Consider the following 16,676-nt stretch of genomic DNA (forward strand, 5'->3'; position numbering starts at 1 on the left):
ACTAGTCGTCATGAAGAATTTTCTGCAGTGGTCAGACAGCTGTAGGTCACACTCAGTGGCATCAAAGATCCCAACATATTTTATGGCAAATTTTTATTTTGATGTTTCCATTTTTCTTAAATGCTACTGTGAGGTACCTGGAGGCGGGGAGTGGGAGTGGGAGTTAAATATATTGTAATTTTAATACAGGTAGCTGAACATAAATCTGAAACTATTTTTTTATGTACAGCTTTAGAATTCTTTTGAGAACATGGAAGAGTGAGTAGAGACTGCTAGACATAAGAAATTTATGCATGTTTACATTGATCCATCCTAAATACACATGGATGAATACTATATTAACTTAAGGTTATTACTACAGGAAACTGGCACTGGAACTGCCATATCTGTACTGTATGGTTATCAGCAATCTTTAATGGCAATCACTGTACATATTTTTTCAAGGTGGGTGATGAAGGGAGTATATCAGCATTAAGTAACTGACTTCTGAGTTATGTTTGTGATGCCCTTGCTGATGACCAAGATCCTTGTGAAAACAAGTGTTCTACAGTAATGATCCAGTGTAGCATCACATCTGCAAACCGTGATGTCTGGAAACATTGCTCTGTTTGCATGCCTGTGCCTGTGTATTTTACACACACCTCCAAATATTACTTTTGTATAAGAGCACACAGTTATCACTCTTTTTTTCTGCCTAGCCCACAAAAATAGTTTTAGTGTTTTGCTTTGGAAGTTAATTTAAGCAATACTGACCAAAGAGAAACCGTGTTTGGCAGAGAAAGCTGAGTGGAAGTTGTTGAGGGCCCAAGGCTTTACCTAGGACCCCTAATACACTTGGCCATTAACTGCAAAGCCATGTCTAAGTGTAGGGGAAAATAATGACAGTTCCTATTTAATGACTGGATTTGTAGATTGGGCTCTATTTACAGTACTGGTAATTTTTCTTAATAGCTAAAACTTAAACCCTGCTCTCATTAAAAGCAGTGGGAGTAGGATCAGGTACATGTTGAACTTCTTTAATTTGGAACTCTCTCACTCGGCAACACCCATAATCCAGCATGATTTTAGTTGGCTGGATGAGCGCTTATCATGAGTCTGACCAAGCTTCCCATTGTCTCATAAAGTTTGTTTATAGCCAACAGCCCTGGCTGTCATTGTTCTGTGCAGTTTTTTAGCTGTAATTTACCCCTAAATGTCTTCTAAGAGCCAAATGAGAAGTGGAAGTGTTGGTAATGTATTAGATGTCACCTCCCACGGTCCAGCAAATTTTCTTAATCAGCACCAGTCAGGTCCCAAGGGTGCTGGACAAAAGAGATTCAGCTTGTAGGAGGAGCACACTGAGTTATGTGAGAATACAAGAACGAATACAGAAAGCAGGACCTCAATTCCCAGTGTCCTGTTAAGTTTTATTTGTTGCTGTAAATAGCAATGGGGCCAAACCAGTGCAAGCTTCTGGATTTGAACACCTTTGAATTCTGAGAAAGGTTGAATCCAGACCAAGATTTGAACTTTTCACTTAGCCCTTAGCTTTGTAATGGACCAAAATGGAATTCGGGGTCTAAAATTCCTAAATGTTTGGAAAATGCTGATTTGGATCCAAATATTGTGAATTTGGCTCATCCCTAGCTCAGAACAACCCCCTAGGTAGTCTGTATTCATGTTCTTACAACTCATTCTGGGCTAGTACCTGTCAGGTTTCAGTGCACATTTCTTTACAGAAATGTGTCCATTTTCCAACCTGTCACCTGTGCATTACTGATTCATTCTTCATCTATATTTTACAAAAGGAAACTCCTGTTTGGTGGACTGCAACAGGAAGTAGGAGGCAGCCACTTCTTGACTATTCCCTCCAGCGATGATTAAAGAAGACGCAGGTAGTCAGTCATGTGACAGGGCTGGAAATATATAAACTGGGTATCACACTGCTCTCGGAGAGTGGTTGCTATGGTAACACAGACAGAGATGGAACAGCAGTAAAGGAGAGCTGCCCTGAAAGCAAATGTTATTGATTAAATGAGCTTTTTTAGGGTGGAGGGGGCTAGGAGGGCAGGTGGGCCCACTGTAAAGAATGTATGGAGAGCAGCACCGTGTTGTACTGACTTGTATTGACTAATCTTGTCAGAGCTCTTCACTATAGCTAGAAGCCTGTGACCTACCGTTTGTGCAACTATTTCCTGAATGACCAACCCCCACCCCACACCAGCATGCATAGTAAATAAATGATACTTTTTGGTAACTAGGAATTGTGCGCCAGTGTGTCATCAAATTTCTCACATTTACAAACTCATCATAAGGTGGATAGTCTGGGTTATTTCTAGGCAGCGTTGATTTGTTTTGATGACGTTACTTGTCTCAAATGTCATCACGCTATGAATGGGTAAACAATGGACATTCCACCAGCAAGATAAAGAACCAGCACAGTTTTCTGAATTTCCTAAAATGACTGTCATTTGGTGGACATCTCAGCTCGTTCCACAGGGATTGGTTGGATGGTTGGCATGAGGATTTCTTTTTGAGGAATGGCTACTGTAATATTCATTATCCTCAGTCTGACCTCAGTATGAGGATGCAGTGACCTTCCTATAATAATGGATATCTCTCACTCCCAAACCTTATGACCTCTCTCTTTTTTTTGTTCCCATTCCCTGCTACAGAAAAGCAGCACAATACAACACAGCCCTCTGCCAGCAGATCTGTTACTAAAGGAATTCATGCATCTTGCATCTTGAAGATGCATTATTAATGCCTGGACAAATCACATCAGGTGGAACTCAGCAAGTCCCTGGCACTGAAAAAAGGAACAAAGGCTGGTTCTACAAGAGAGAGAAGGATGAGACAAATTATAACAGCTGGGAGTTTCTTGTAAGTAAGATGGCATAAAAACAGAAATGCTAAAATTGTTTGCACATACGGTAAATTTATATTTTTATTGGAAAGTAAATTACACATTACAGTACAGAAAAGATACTTTAATTGTATCCTGGTAAACATCACATTGTTGGACCTCTTTGAATTTCATGGCAAACTGAGGTGGCCTGCTGGCATGCGAATTACTTCCAAGCTGAACAGCACGGTTTTATTTAGTGTCTGGAAAGGACTATAAAAGAATGGCTTTGTTAGGAGAGGGCCCGCTTCTGCTCCTATTGAAGTCAATGGCAAAGCTCCCTTTGGCTTCAATGGGAACAGACTCAAAGCTGATTTTGGTGAAGGAGGTAATACTACCTTGTGACGGCATGAAAGACAGCAACGCATATAAAAGAGTGTCCTCTGCAGAAAGAGATGGTTCCTCTATTCTACACTATGGCAGATGATCAGCACCAGCTTCAAAGTTCCACAAGAGAGATTCTGAATCCAGTTAACATGGGTGCTTCTAGGCATGAGCAGTTAGCCAGTAGTTTTGACCTTGCTGGATTGTTTCCACTAGGAGGAGAAATAGAGGCTAGAAGTCAGGTGTTCCTGGGGTACAATCCAGTTTATTTATAAAGATTGTACACAAAGTCCTAATTCCTTGAATTCCTAGTTACTGGATTTCCTAAAATCATGTTTCATTTGTCAGCTATCCTTACAACGTTTCCTGCCCTGTCTGTAAAATGAGGTCTTCTTTCCAGGCTTGATGAAGAGCTCAAAAGCCTCTCTAACTCACCAGTGGAAGTTGGGACCAATAAAAGATTTTGCCTCATGCACTTGCCTCCTTGGCATCTTTTGACAAACACAGTACCATGACTTTCCAGGGGCAAATGCCATTGCTTCTCATGCTATCTGCTTGCTTTCTTGTTCCTTTCAGACACACCAGCTCACACAATTGCAGCCAATCAAAGCTCCAGCCCCTGCATTTGTAGTCAGTCTCCAAGGAAATATCTCAGGTCACTTGGCTTATCCTTCGCTCATTCCTTGCCATGCTTGCCCTCCCTCTAGATATTACTAAACAAGAGGAATTCACTAGCTCTCTGAATGAAGCGTGCTTGGTACACCAAGAGACTTTTACTGTCTCTTTTACCGAATGCTGCCACTAACGCTATCCAGCATCCTAATATGAAATTTAAATTTCTCTCAAGCATTAGAAAAATTGTCTTCTTCAAGTTGAATAGGAATCTAAAGAATCTGAACAAGTGGGTCTGTCCCATGACAGCTCATTGCCGAATAAATCATTTTGTTAGTCTTTAAAGTGCTACATTTCTGCTGCTTTGTTTTCTTCAAGTTGCTTCTTCTGAGTGCTCTCCCAGCTTCCAAGAGCCTCTAGTGGCACATGCGCCCTGTGTGTTTAGATAAGCACGACATTTTCCAAGCTACTCACAATTTTTTGTTTTTCCTTTTTTTGCCAAAATGTATAACTCCACCAAGCTTCATGTCAATATTTTTCCAAAACCGCAAAACGGGCCAATGAAGTGCACAAAAGGAATCTTAATTAAATGGTTTACTTGAATACACATCAAGATACGCATTTCCACCAGCTTCTGATAGAAGGTAGGGAAAAGAGGCCAATATATTAATAATCAGAGTGCTGGGGATTCACATGTGGTGAGAAGAGACTAAGCAAAGTAAGAGGTAAAATACTTTCCTGGCTTAGAAACTACCTAAGAGATAGAAAACAGAGTAGGGATAAATGGTCAGGGTTCAATGTGGTTAAAAAAAATGAAAAGTAGGGTAGCCTAAAGTTCTATATTGGGACTGGTGTTTAATACATTTAAGCAACTTCAAATGTGAGCTTCTACACACAAAAAGTTGCCTGCCCTTACTTTGAAGTAAGGTCCCTGTACTTCAAAGGGAAGCATCTGCACAGCAGCACCCCTACTTTGAAGTAAGAGGCCAGCATAAGATGCAGGCAGGGGTCGCATGGCCGACAAGCCCTTCCAGTCTTGCAGCCAGCCACTCCCTTAAAGGGCCCCTACCAACACCCCCCCACTGCATATGCTCAAAGCCGCCAGGCTGCACACAGCAGGGCAGACTGCATGCTCGGGAGCAGACCAGGAGAACATGCCTGGCCAGATGCTCTCCCAGGAGGATCTCCTAATCACTGTGGCCAGCCTGTGGGTCATGCTGCTCTCTGTCATCTTCGAGCGGCGTGCCCGGGCTGGTCACATGGGCCCCATCCTCCAGGCCCTGGGGTGGGCTCTGCTACCACCCCCCCTCCGTTCCCCCATGATCCGGCGCCCATGGGCCTTCGCCACCAGCACCAAATGGTGTTACCGTCTGGTGCTGGGGGACTGGGACGACGAGCGGTGGCTGAGGAACTTTTGCACGGCCAGGCAGATGTTGGAGGACCTCTGCCACGGGCTCGCCCCAGTCCTCCAGCACCGGGACACCCGGATGCGGCCAGCACTCCCTGTGCAGGAGAGGGTGGCAGTTGCACTGTGGAGGCTGGACACCCCAGGTCCATAGTCCATCAATTTGGGGTGGGCAAGGCCACCGTAGGAGCAGTTCTGCTACAGCCTGGTTCACAGCATAGACCCACTCTGGGGAGCAGGCTAGTGGGCAAGGGGGAGGGGGCCCTGCCATGGGTGGGGTGAGGGTGAGGGGGGCTCTGCCAGGGATGTGGAAAGGGAAAGGAGTCCACCTGGTCTGGTGTTCATGGATGTGTCATTCTTCTACCCCTGCAGGTCATCTGAGCCATCGACACTCCTCCTGCGATGCACTATCATCATTGAGGACCTGTATGCCACCCTTACCAGGTTTGTGAAGCTGGGGTTCCCAAATTGTTTTGGTGCACTGGATGGAACCCACGTGGCAATCCAGGCTCCAGGCCACAGGGGGGGTGCTTATGTTAACAGGAAGGGGTTCCGCTCTGTGGTATTCCAGGCCCTGGTGGACATGAGAGGCCACTTCGTGGACATTTGCATGGGGTGGCTGAGCAGGGCTCATGTAGCCCAGGTGTTCCAGAATTTGTGGCTGGGACGCCAGATGCAGGAGGGCACGTATGTCTCCCTGCAGGAGCTCCCACTCATGGAAATCCCAATGCCCTCCTGTGTCATGGCTGACCCATGGCTTATGTGGCCCTATATAGGCCGTACCACCCTGGCCCAGGACATCTTCATCAGCTGCCTAAACCACACCAGGAGCACAGTCGAGTGGGTTTTTGGGACTCTGAAGGTGAAGTTTCACATTCTCCTCACGAGCCTGGACATCAGCCTCCCAGATGTCCCTGAGGTGGTTGCTGCTGGCTGTGGTCTCCACAGTCTTGTGGAGGGAGTATGGGAGCACTTCATCCAGGGCTGGGCTGCAGACTCGGGGGATGGGTATGAGCAGCCACCTGCTGTCCGCACCGCCAGGCCCAGAGGGATGGGGTGAGGGTATGTGTTTGGGAGGCTTCATGTGACGCCTTTGCCTAGGGCCTGCACTGACCTCCCAGCCCCCCTCCACACCACAAGCCCTCCGCTCCTCCATCCCTCACCCTCCTCAACCACACACCTCCCCTCCTGCTTCCCCCCGACCACTCCCCCACCACGCACTAGGGACTTGGGGTTTGGGTGAGAACATGTAAATGTACTGTTGGAGTAATAAACTTATTTTGCAACAACCAACAGAATGAGTTCAACTATGTACACGGGGGAAACACTGTAAGGAGAGGAGGCAGGGGTCCAGGATGGGGGGTCGAACCTGGAGGGGAGCCAGGATGGGGATGGACTCAGTCACCCACCAGCGTGGAGGCCACAACAGCCCCATCTACTTCAATCACCCTGGGTCTGGGGCCCCCTGTGGGGGTGGGATGCAGCATGGACCATGGGGAGGTACAGGTGGGGTGGGGGTGCTGTGGGCTTGGCCTCCCCAGGGTGTGTGGAGGAGTGTCACTGAGGCTTCAGTGACTGCTCCTTCCCTGGCCAGGAGCCAAAGGTCCAGTTTGATGAGTGTGGTGGGGGCAGATCTGCTAGGTGGTGGGCACCTGTGGGAGGGGTGGCTGCAGGAGAGGTAGCTATTGGGGGAGGCAGCTGAAGGCTGGGCTGGTGAGGGGGTGGGAGGTTGGGCGAGGCAGGTGGCCATGGCCTGGGCCAAGGTGTCCTGGCTGCCAACCAGCCTCATCCACACTTCTCACTCCATCACCAGACAGTCCTCGAGCATGGCGGTCATCTCCCACATGACCGCCCAGTTGGTGGCTGCCTCCTCATCCTGCCAGCACTGTCTTCAGGTGGCCTGGCTGCAGCTGTGTGGGGCTGCAGGCTGGGGAGATGGGATGGCTTCCCGGCCCCCTGTGGCTGCAGCCCACTCGGATGGGCTGGAGCGGCTCCCAGATGGTGGACCTGTGGAGACAGAAGGGTACAGGGGGACAGCCTGCTGGCACCCCCCCTGCTCCCCTGCTGTCCGATGGCCTGGGGGCCCTGTGGGATCCCGGCTGCTGAGGGGTTCCATGCTGATGAGGGTTGGGCCATGTTCAGTGCCTCCCCTCCATCCCCAGGCATGTGGGCCGTGGGGCTGTTCCTGGAGGGGGCCTGTCCTCAGGCTCTGTGACACCCCGATTGCCCTGTAATTACAGGCTGCAACCTCCAAGAGCTCAGGCGATGCTTGGGTGGAGGACGTCTGGCTCGTCATCCTGGAGGGGAAGGTGATGACGAGGGTTCCGTTGCTGGAGCCCTCCTCATCTCCCTTGGTCTTGGTGGGCTGGTACCTGCACGCAGGCCTGGTGGCACTGTAGGGACATGCCCCATCATCAGTGTCCATGGGGGGGTTGGCAGTGTCCAGTAGGTGGCAGGGGGTGGACACCTCCCTTGGGCCCAGGAGCCTATGTAGCTCACTGTAGTGGGGGCAGTGCACAGGCTGTGCCCCCAACTGGCTGACAGCGTTGCGGGCTTCGCAGTAGGCCAGCCTCAGTTCTTTAACTTCAGTCTGGACACTGCCCCCAGTGCAGCTGGGGTGGCCTCAGGCAGCGAGCCCCCTGGCCAGCCTGTCACAGGCCTCCTTGTTGCGCTGGCAGGAACCAGTTTGTCAAAGGTTCTCCTCCTCCCCCCCACTGAGCAAGGAGGTCTTTCAGCTCCCCCTCGGTCCAGGAGGGGTCCCTCTTGGCACGAGCCTTGCCTGGGTGCTGTGAGCCCTCAGAAGTGTCGTCCAGGGCCTCTGGGGGGACAGGGGGGTCTTCTCATGCTGCCATGGTGGCCAGGGGCACAGGTGCTGGCTGGTGCATCATGCAGGGGCAGTCTGACGGGGAGGTCATGCTGCCCCTTCTTGCGGCATGTTCTCAGCCTCCTGTCTAGGGTTGCTGGGGAGCTGCTTCCTGTTAGGCAACTGGCAGGGACCATAGAGCCCTGCCTGGGCTGGCCAGAATGTCTCCGTGCTCTGGTGGGGGGTGGGCACCATGGCGGACCCCTTACTTTGAACTAGTGAGTGCATAGCGTCTACTCACACCCTACATACCATTTTACCTGTTTCATGACATTTGTTACCTCCTGTTATATTTTCCTCCTGATAGATCAGATAAAGCATTCCTGTTCACCATCTGTTATTGTGCTTTCACTCATGATGTATCAGACAAAACATCACGTTCATCTCTTTTGTCAAGCTGTTTTATTACAAGCTAGTCTGGGGTGTCCTCATACTGTCCTGGTGGAATGTATTTACATGTTCCATGTTGTTTTAGCAGTGCTAACAATACTGATACTGAGTTCATGGCCTGGACACTGACTTTCAGGCAAACATCAGCTTTTGGTAGGAACTGCCTGTTACTCATGGTGTGACTCTTGCTCACTTTGGTTCAGGCCTCAGGCCTTACACCTGACCCTTTCTTTGTCCTACACTATACAATGTTGCTTGAGATTTAGGAAAAAAAGATTTGTTCAGTCAAGTGAAAGGAAATGAAGTTGATCCTCAGTTAATATAAACTGTCATAGCTCCATTAAAGCATATACACAAAGACCAAATAAGTACATGAATCCCAAATTAAATATACTAGATCCTACCCCTAAAGTCTCTGAATATGTATATTATCAGTTCATCTATATTGTTTGCTTAGCAGCAAAGTGCATCTTTTCCTCTATGGAGTGGGCCGAAATTCTGGAAAGAAGAGTTTTTGTTGTGTTTAATGACAGTGTAATGATTTCTTGCACATTAAAAGGGGGCATTTTTCCAAAGCCACTTCTGTGTAATCAGTTTGTTAAATAAAAATCCTTCTGGCACCTTAAAAGAAATGACATTCTGTTTAAACATGTTACCTACCGATCTGCTGAAGGAGCAGCCCAGCAATTTGTTGTTTTGTTTGGATATGTATGTGTATGTGATTCTTTCATGGCTCCTGGGTAAGGTTATCCATATTTTTCTGTTTAGAGAATCACTTTTCCCCACACGCTCACCAACCAACATGAAACCACCTAATTATATTTTCATAATCATGATTAAAAACCATCTAAATTATCCTCCTTGATGTACTCAAAGAGTTTGTTGATTGCTTTTTGATGTGTATTAGAGCTTTTTGCAGAGGCACATCAAATGGTTTGCTCCACAATGAAATAAAAAAATCCTGTAATATACATATACACATCTTTTAAAAATATACATATATAATTTATATTCTGCTAATTAAGCTATATGAACACCAAACCTATTACTATGAAATAATTGGGTAAAAGCTACTCACCTAGTATCAGTACATTAATTTCCACTTTGTGTTTTTTTTTTCAAAATATTGATTCCATCTTATACAGGGGCAATTTGTCATTTCACAACATAAAAGTTTGAAAGTGTTTTTCTGCTCTCCAAGGAGAGTTTAGATTTCAGAATTTGAACATAAAATTAAGTTTCAGAACAGCAAACACATTCGAAAATATTTCGGGTAAATTATGTTACTTCTGCATCACACATCACAAACATCTGAGTTGTATCTGCTTAATGCTATCACATCTGAAACTCTGAGAGCCAAATTCTAACATGTGCTGTGCAAGCTCCCTTAGAGTCAGTGGGGTTGCAGGGAAGTTTGTATAATTTCATAGAATCATAGAACCATAGAACACGAGGACTGGAAGGGACCTCGAGAGGCCATCGAGTCCAGCCCCCTGCCCCAATGGCAGGATCAAGTACTATCTAAACCATCCCTGATAGACATCTATCTAATCTGTTCTTAAATATCTCCAGCAATGGAGATTCCCCAGCCTTCCTTGGCAATTTATTCCACTGTTTGACCGCCCTGACAGTTAGGAACTTTTTCCAAATGTCCAACCTAAAGCTCCCTTGCTGCAGTTTAAGCCCGTTGCCTCTTGTTCTATCCTCAGAGGCCAAGAAGAACAAGTTCTGTCCTTCCTCCTTATGACTCCCTTTTAGATACCTGAAAACCGCGATCATGTCTGCCCTCAATCTTCTCTTTTCCAAACTAAACAAGCCCAATTCTTTCAACCTTTTTCAAGGTCACGTTCTCTAGGCCTTTAATCATTCTTGTCTCTCTTTTCTGGACCGTCTCTAGTTTCTCCACATCTTTTTTGAACTGTGGTGCCCAGAACTGGACACACTACTCCACCTGAGGCCTAACCAGCGCAGAGTAGAGCGGGAGAATGACTTCTCATGTCTTGTTCACAATACACCTGTTAATGCATCCCAGAATCATGTTTGCTTTTTTTTGCAATAGCATCACACTGTTGACTCATATTTAGCTTGTGGTCCACTATAATCCCTAGATCCCTTTTTGCTGTAGTCGTTCCTAGACAGTTTCTCCCCGTTCTGTATGTGTGAAACTGATTGTTCCTTCCCAAGTGGAGCACTTCGCATTTGTCCTTATTAAACTTCATCCTGTTTACCTCAGCCCATTTCTCCAATTTATCCAGATCAGTTTGAATTATGACCCTATCCTCCAAAGCAGTTGCAACCCCTCCCACCTTGGTATCATCTGCAAACTTAACAAGCGTACTTTCTATGCCAATATCCAAATCATTGATGAAGACATTAAAAAGAACTGGTCCTAACACAGACCCCTGCGCAACCCCACTTGTTATACTTTTCCAGCAGGATTGAGAACCATTGAGAACTACTCTCTGGGTATGGCTATCCAGCCAGTTATGCACCCACCTTATAGTAGCCTCATCTAAATTGTATTTGCCTAGTTTTTTTATAAGAATATCACGAGAGACCGTATCAAATGCTTTACTAAAGTCTAGGTATACCACACCTACCGCTTCTCCCCTATCCACAAGGCTCATTATCCTATCAATTTGGCCCTAACTGTTCAGAAATCATCTCTCATTTTGGCATTAATACCCTTTTATGATCAGACTTTTTTTTCTCATGGATCAAAATCCTGATCCTACTCTTCCTGGAATTACACTAGATCCTGGAAGCCAGCTCCATATTGGCTAGCTCAGTCTTGACACCTGTGAGGAAGCTGTTCAGGAAAGGACTGCAGAGAGGCTCAGACTCTTGATACATGGTGCTACCAGGAACCCTGGAAATCTGCCAAAGGTGGAAGAGTTTCTCAGATTATCCCAAGAACACCTAAATGCAGGGACTGTTTTCCTGTATTGGTCCAGTGCTAAGTGCACTTTTAGCCCTCATTAAATAATATATAATAAAAATAAAATACTTGAGCAAAACAATTCAATAATTTGAACCATGGTGGTTTGATTCACATTTTTGTCATATCAATGATTCATGAGAAATAAAGTTGTAAGTGTATTTCATGGATGCACTAGAAGTGTGAACCCAAATATTTTGTTACAGCTCAACTATCAATTTCCTGAAACAGACAGCTAAAGGTATGTCAAATAGCCACCCTAGGATCTCCACCCTATAGCTGTCTAGCAACACGATCTGTCTTTTCTTAGAACTGTGTAATGTGGCATCAGTTAAAATGAGATATCACTATCAAAGATGGAATGTTCAAGCACACCACCAAGCAGCCACGTGTTTCCAGTTTGACTTCCAGTAAATGTTTAATGATCCTTTTCAATTACTGGACCAAACTGTATTTGACAAGAATGCACCTCTCTCTAATACTAGCACTTAGACAGGAGTGCAGTTTTTAGACTGCACTTAGTATCCACAACATTGTCATGATATTTGTGAATGTACTTTCAGGTTGATCTTAATGACTCCATTACAAAGGTCTTGGTACTGCCTGTAGTAGTTGAGTTTTGCTTTTTTAGATGCTATAGAGATAAAGGTCTGTCAAGAATTTTCTTAAGGGTAGAAGTGTGATTTGTTTGGGAGCAGGCTCACCTTCAGAGTCATGGGTTCAAGTTCTAAAATTGCTTAATACTTACTCCTCGGCTGTTCTGGGGCCTGGAGCATCATGGGAGCTCCCAGAACCCAGAGCAGGGAGATGTGGCGGAAGAGGTGTCATTGCGTAGCACTTTGGTGTTGAGTTGGGAGGCGGCTGGGGCCATGCAGCTGTCCAGTGCTGGGAGGGGCACTAGCCTTGGGCTGAGGCTAGTGGCCAGATGAAGAGGTTGGGGGCACTGGGCAGGGGCCAGCAGCTGCACTGGGCATGTTTCCACTGGAAACTTGCTGGAATTCCAGGGTCCATTCCTGCCAGTCCCCCAATCCCTGGCTAGATCATCCTTAAGTATCTGAACACATGTCAGAAATACTGATAAATTTATTAAATAGATTGCAAGGGACTGTGTCTTCTTACATCGGTGTGCAGCACCTAGTATGATGGTAACTCACTCCAGATTTGCGTCTTTGGGTGAAATACAAATGATAAATAATATTAATAGGCTAAAATATGTTCACCAAATAATTTTCCATCATGAGTAAACTGGTAAAAATTACCACGTGACCAGAAGACACATGAACTGTTCATTATGGAGCTCACCAAGCTCCAGTTATAACATGAAAAAATTTATTCTGAGTTGAAATTTGAAGCACATACTGTAAAATGGGAGCAAAACTAATGGGTCTCCTGTTTTCATAAGAACAAACTATTTTGGGTCCTCTGCAGTCTTCTAACAGAAAAAATGATATCTTTAAAATATCTCCATTTGGAAAGGAGTTAGTTCTGAAGGTTAAACTAGCTAGTGCATCTCAATAGCTCAGAATTGACAAGGAAATTAAGTTCTGAAACCTTATCTTTATTGGGTTCTAGCTCTGCAGTGATTTTATGCTGTAAAGGTCAATGAATGAAGTTGAGGTTTCCCATATATTTGCATTTAGGTAGGATTGGATCTATGAGGTTGATCCATAGGGTAGAAGACTCTTTGTTGTCAACTTTATTTGATCCTTTTCCACAATGTCATCCTCTCGTAAGATTGCATTAGTGCTTCTGGAACAGCTACATTTTATCAGGATTTTTCAAAATGGACGAGTCAGCCATCTGATTTAATTTTATTAAATTCACTTTTGATTTGATGAGTTAAGTACAGATTGGGGGACATCGTGCCCAGGCTTTAATGTAATACAGCTAGTGGCTGAGGCTCTGATTGCAGTTACACAGAGCCAAATCTGGAGCCACACCAGTAAAGTACTGCCAAAGCCATATCAAAATTTCACTTTCACAAATGCTAGCATCACAAACTGCTCAGGAAGTGGTCTGCTGCACTGGGATGAGATGATTCACCCCTTTTCAATGGTGCTGTAATTCTGAGTTGGAGGACATCCCAGGTAACACAAGGGGAGCTAAATCAGATTAGGCCAAAGGGCTACTTTACGTAGCCCAAGGTTGACTGGATCACTAGTTCACGTAAGCATGACGTGAACAGGAAAGGTTGATGAAATTTGTTCAATAAAGGAAAAAAATGAATTATATACATTATATACAATATTGGTTATATATATATATAAACAGCAACATATTTTATGTGAAACACTTGTGAAAATTTTCTTTAAAAATATTGTTGTCATACAAAAAAACTCAAACTGCAACATATACAGCAAAAACAAAATTAAGTAATTTAATCCAGTATCATGGCAGTGAAAAAGTAACACTGTATCTTGTTTTAATAACAGAAAATACACCATCAGTGTATTTTTCCAAACACTGGCAGCACACCTGTGAGTTGTTCACAGAACACCAGTGGTCCATGGAACATAGTTTAAGAAACACTGTTTTAGACAATGCTGTTTTCTAGAATCATATAAATAGCATCCAGTGTTCTAAGTAGTTCTTGTGCAGTATTAGCACAAATCACATCACTTTATCAACAAAAGGCAAATTAAATGCTGCCATGACTTTTTTCCATAATACAAATTTCCCCAGTTCATATGTGTATCAGGAGCTAACATTTTCTCATGCATATTAAAAATGTAAGTGATTTATCCAGACAGCCAAGTTCTTAAGGTCTGATACATGTTCAGGTTTTGACCTATATAATGCAACAGCAAAAAACTAACTGGTAGTAGGTCAACTGTTATACAGACTCAAAATGGATAATTACCTTTTTATTTTTAATGATGATCTCTATATTTCTGTATTTTGCGTCTCTTAATGCCTTTTGTCACCTCTTGGTCAACAGAAGACCCACAGAATGAGACTTTCATAGGTATGCCATTCTAAATCATTGATAAACAGAGGAAATAATAAAACACCTGAAGCTGACCCAATGTCTCTAATATGAATCACTACCATCTGGCATTGGTTAAACCAGCAGCCACCTGTGAATAGCAAGAGTGCTGTGACTACTGATTTACACAATGCACAGGTGTCTGCTATTGCTTATCTTTTCCCTCTTTTGTTTGTTTATTCATCACCATGTATTGTCTTGGTTCTGGATTGCCAGCTCTCTGGGACAATAGCTGACTTTGAGTTATTTGTGTATATACTGTCTGATATAATTGAACCCTGAACTCTGTGAAGAGTCCTTATGTGCTACTTCAAATAAAAATAAAGGCCCAGGAGCACTGCATCCTTTGTGCACCCAAAACTCCAGTTAAAGTTGTAGGAATTTTAGAGAGACCTTAATAAATAATTTCATGCCAACAAATACATCCAATGGCATTAACCTTTTTTTTTCCTGAGTACAGCACATTCATGACCTGGTTTAGATTTCCTTAGTTAAATAAAATTTGTTTAACTTTTGGCAAACTTTTAAAACTTTCACCAAAGTCAAGACAAAAAACTTAAAAAATACTAGAAAGAGCAATAGCCTGAGTTGGAATCACTGATACATATATGAATCCAAGGCTAATCTTTTACTTATATAATCAAAACAATCAAGATTAAAATGCTTGAGATTTCATCTAAAACATGAATAATCAGTAACTCTCACTCTGGTATACACACAGTTCTGTCACAAAAAGTGAAGCCAACACTGATCTCTGGAATCAGTGGCTGGGGTTCCTGTCACGGACAGGATAACTAACTTTGGAACTGTGATAGATGGGGCTGGGGAGTGGAGAGCGGAAGATAATACACTTGTGGGGACATTTCAGCCATTCAGTTACTAAAGTCTTTTTTCAGCAAACTGTTGATATCGAAGCCTAATCGTCTTTCTGTAAGAGTTAAAACTAGAGACAGTGGATCCTAGAGAGCCCCAGAAATGCTAGGGAAACAGGAAGTGAGTTGGCAGGAGGCCAGAAGAGCCCATGGAAACAGAATGTGGGCGTTTGAGTTGGAAGCAGTGGCATTCCTCTTCCTGAAGAACCTGAGAGGGCATGAAATAAAGCAGGTTTCCGGGTATGGAGAATCCAATGACATCCTTGCCTAGGGAAGGACTAAATCTTGAAACTAGAGGTATATGAGAAAAGCAGGCAGTGTTTATTTCCTTTATTTTTAGGTTTGTTGGATTTTTCTGTGCTGAGCATCTTTATAGAAATATATATGTAGATATACACGTCCCATAGAACTGGAAGGGACCTCAGGAGGTCATTGAGTCCTGTCCCCTGCCCTCTTGACAGGACCAAGCACCCCCCCCTTTTTTAAATTTATTTGCCCCAGACCCCTAAATGGCCCCCTGGGTTTAGTAGGCTAATGCTCAAACCGCTGAGCTATCCCTCCCCTTCAAACTACACCCCTTACACTGTAACTTTCCAAACTGAATCCCAGAGCATTTTTTGTGTTTTTAATCCTTTTTTCTAGTTGTTCTGTAACACCATGTAATGTTTCACGACACACTTTCTTTTATTCTTGATACAAATCATCCTTTTAAAAACAGAATCTGATTCCTGTCTCCTAAAAGGTGGGAAGTTTTGTGTGTACATGCCTGAGACTGCATAACCAAACTACTAACAGAATGTAAAGTTTCCTTGCCAGATAATTGCTACAGCTACAATTTCATGCTCTTTCCAGAGGGAGGGTTAGAAGAGCTTGAGGATAACTCACAGGAATGAATTCCTAAGTGTACTTTCCTGGGTTTTCTGTGGGGTTTTTTGCATTTGGGTCGTATAACCGTACCAGTCCAAGGCTGGGGAATCGGTGATCATTGGGTGTTTTTAACAATAAGCTTTAGTGGCAAAGTAATTTAAAGTCTCTTGTGGGCCCATAATCAACATCATCATTGTTGTCATCATCATCATCAATAACCACGGGCTCAGCGCCCATTGGTGTCTGATGCCTCCCTCACTATTTCCTTCCATATTTCCCTGTCCAGTGTATTGTGGCTTAGTTTCCATAGACTAGCTCCGCATCAACCTCCTGAATCACCTAGCCATTCTCTGTGGGGTCTGCTTTGCCTATTTGAACCATCTATTACGCAACTACTAGAGTCCTGATTTTTCATTCATCGTTCATTCTGTAGATAAGCCTGAATAGCTGTAACTTCCACTGTATAAACTTCTGCAGTAGGTTCTCTTTCGGCTGTATCTTCCTATATAATTCCTTGTTCGTGACTTCTGCATCT

Source organism: Carettochelys insculpta, chromosome 2 (assembly GCF_033958435.1).
Source record: "Carettochelys insculpta isolate YL-2023 chromosome 2, ASM3395843v1, whole genome shotgun sequence".
Classification (NCBI taxonomy): Eukaryota; Metazoa; Chordata; order Testudines; family Carettochelyidae; genus Carettochelys; species Carettochelys insculpta.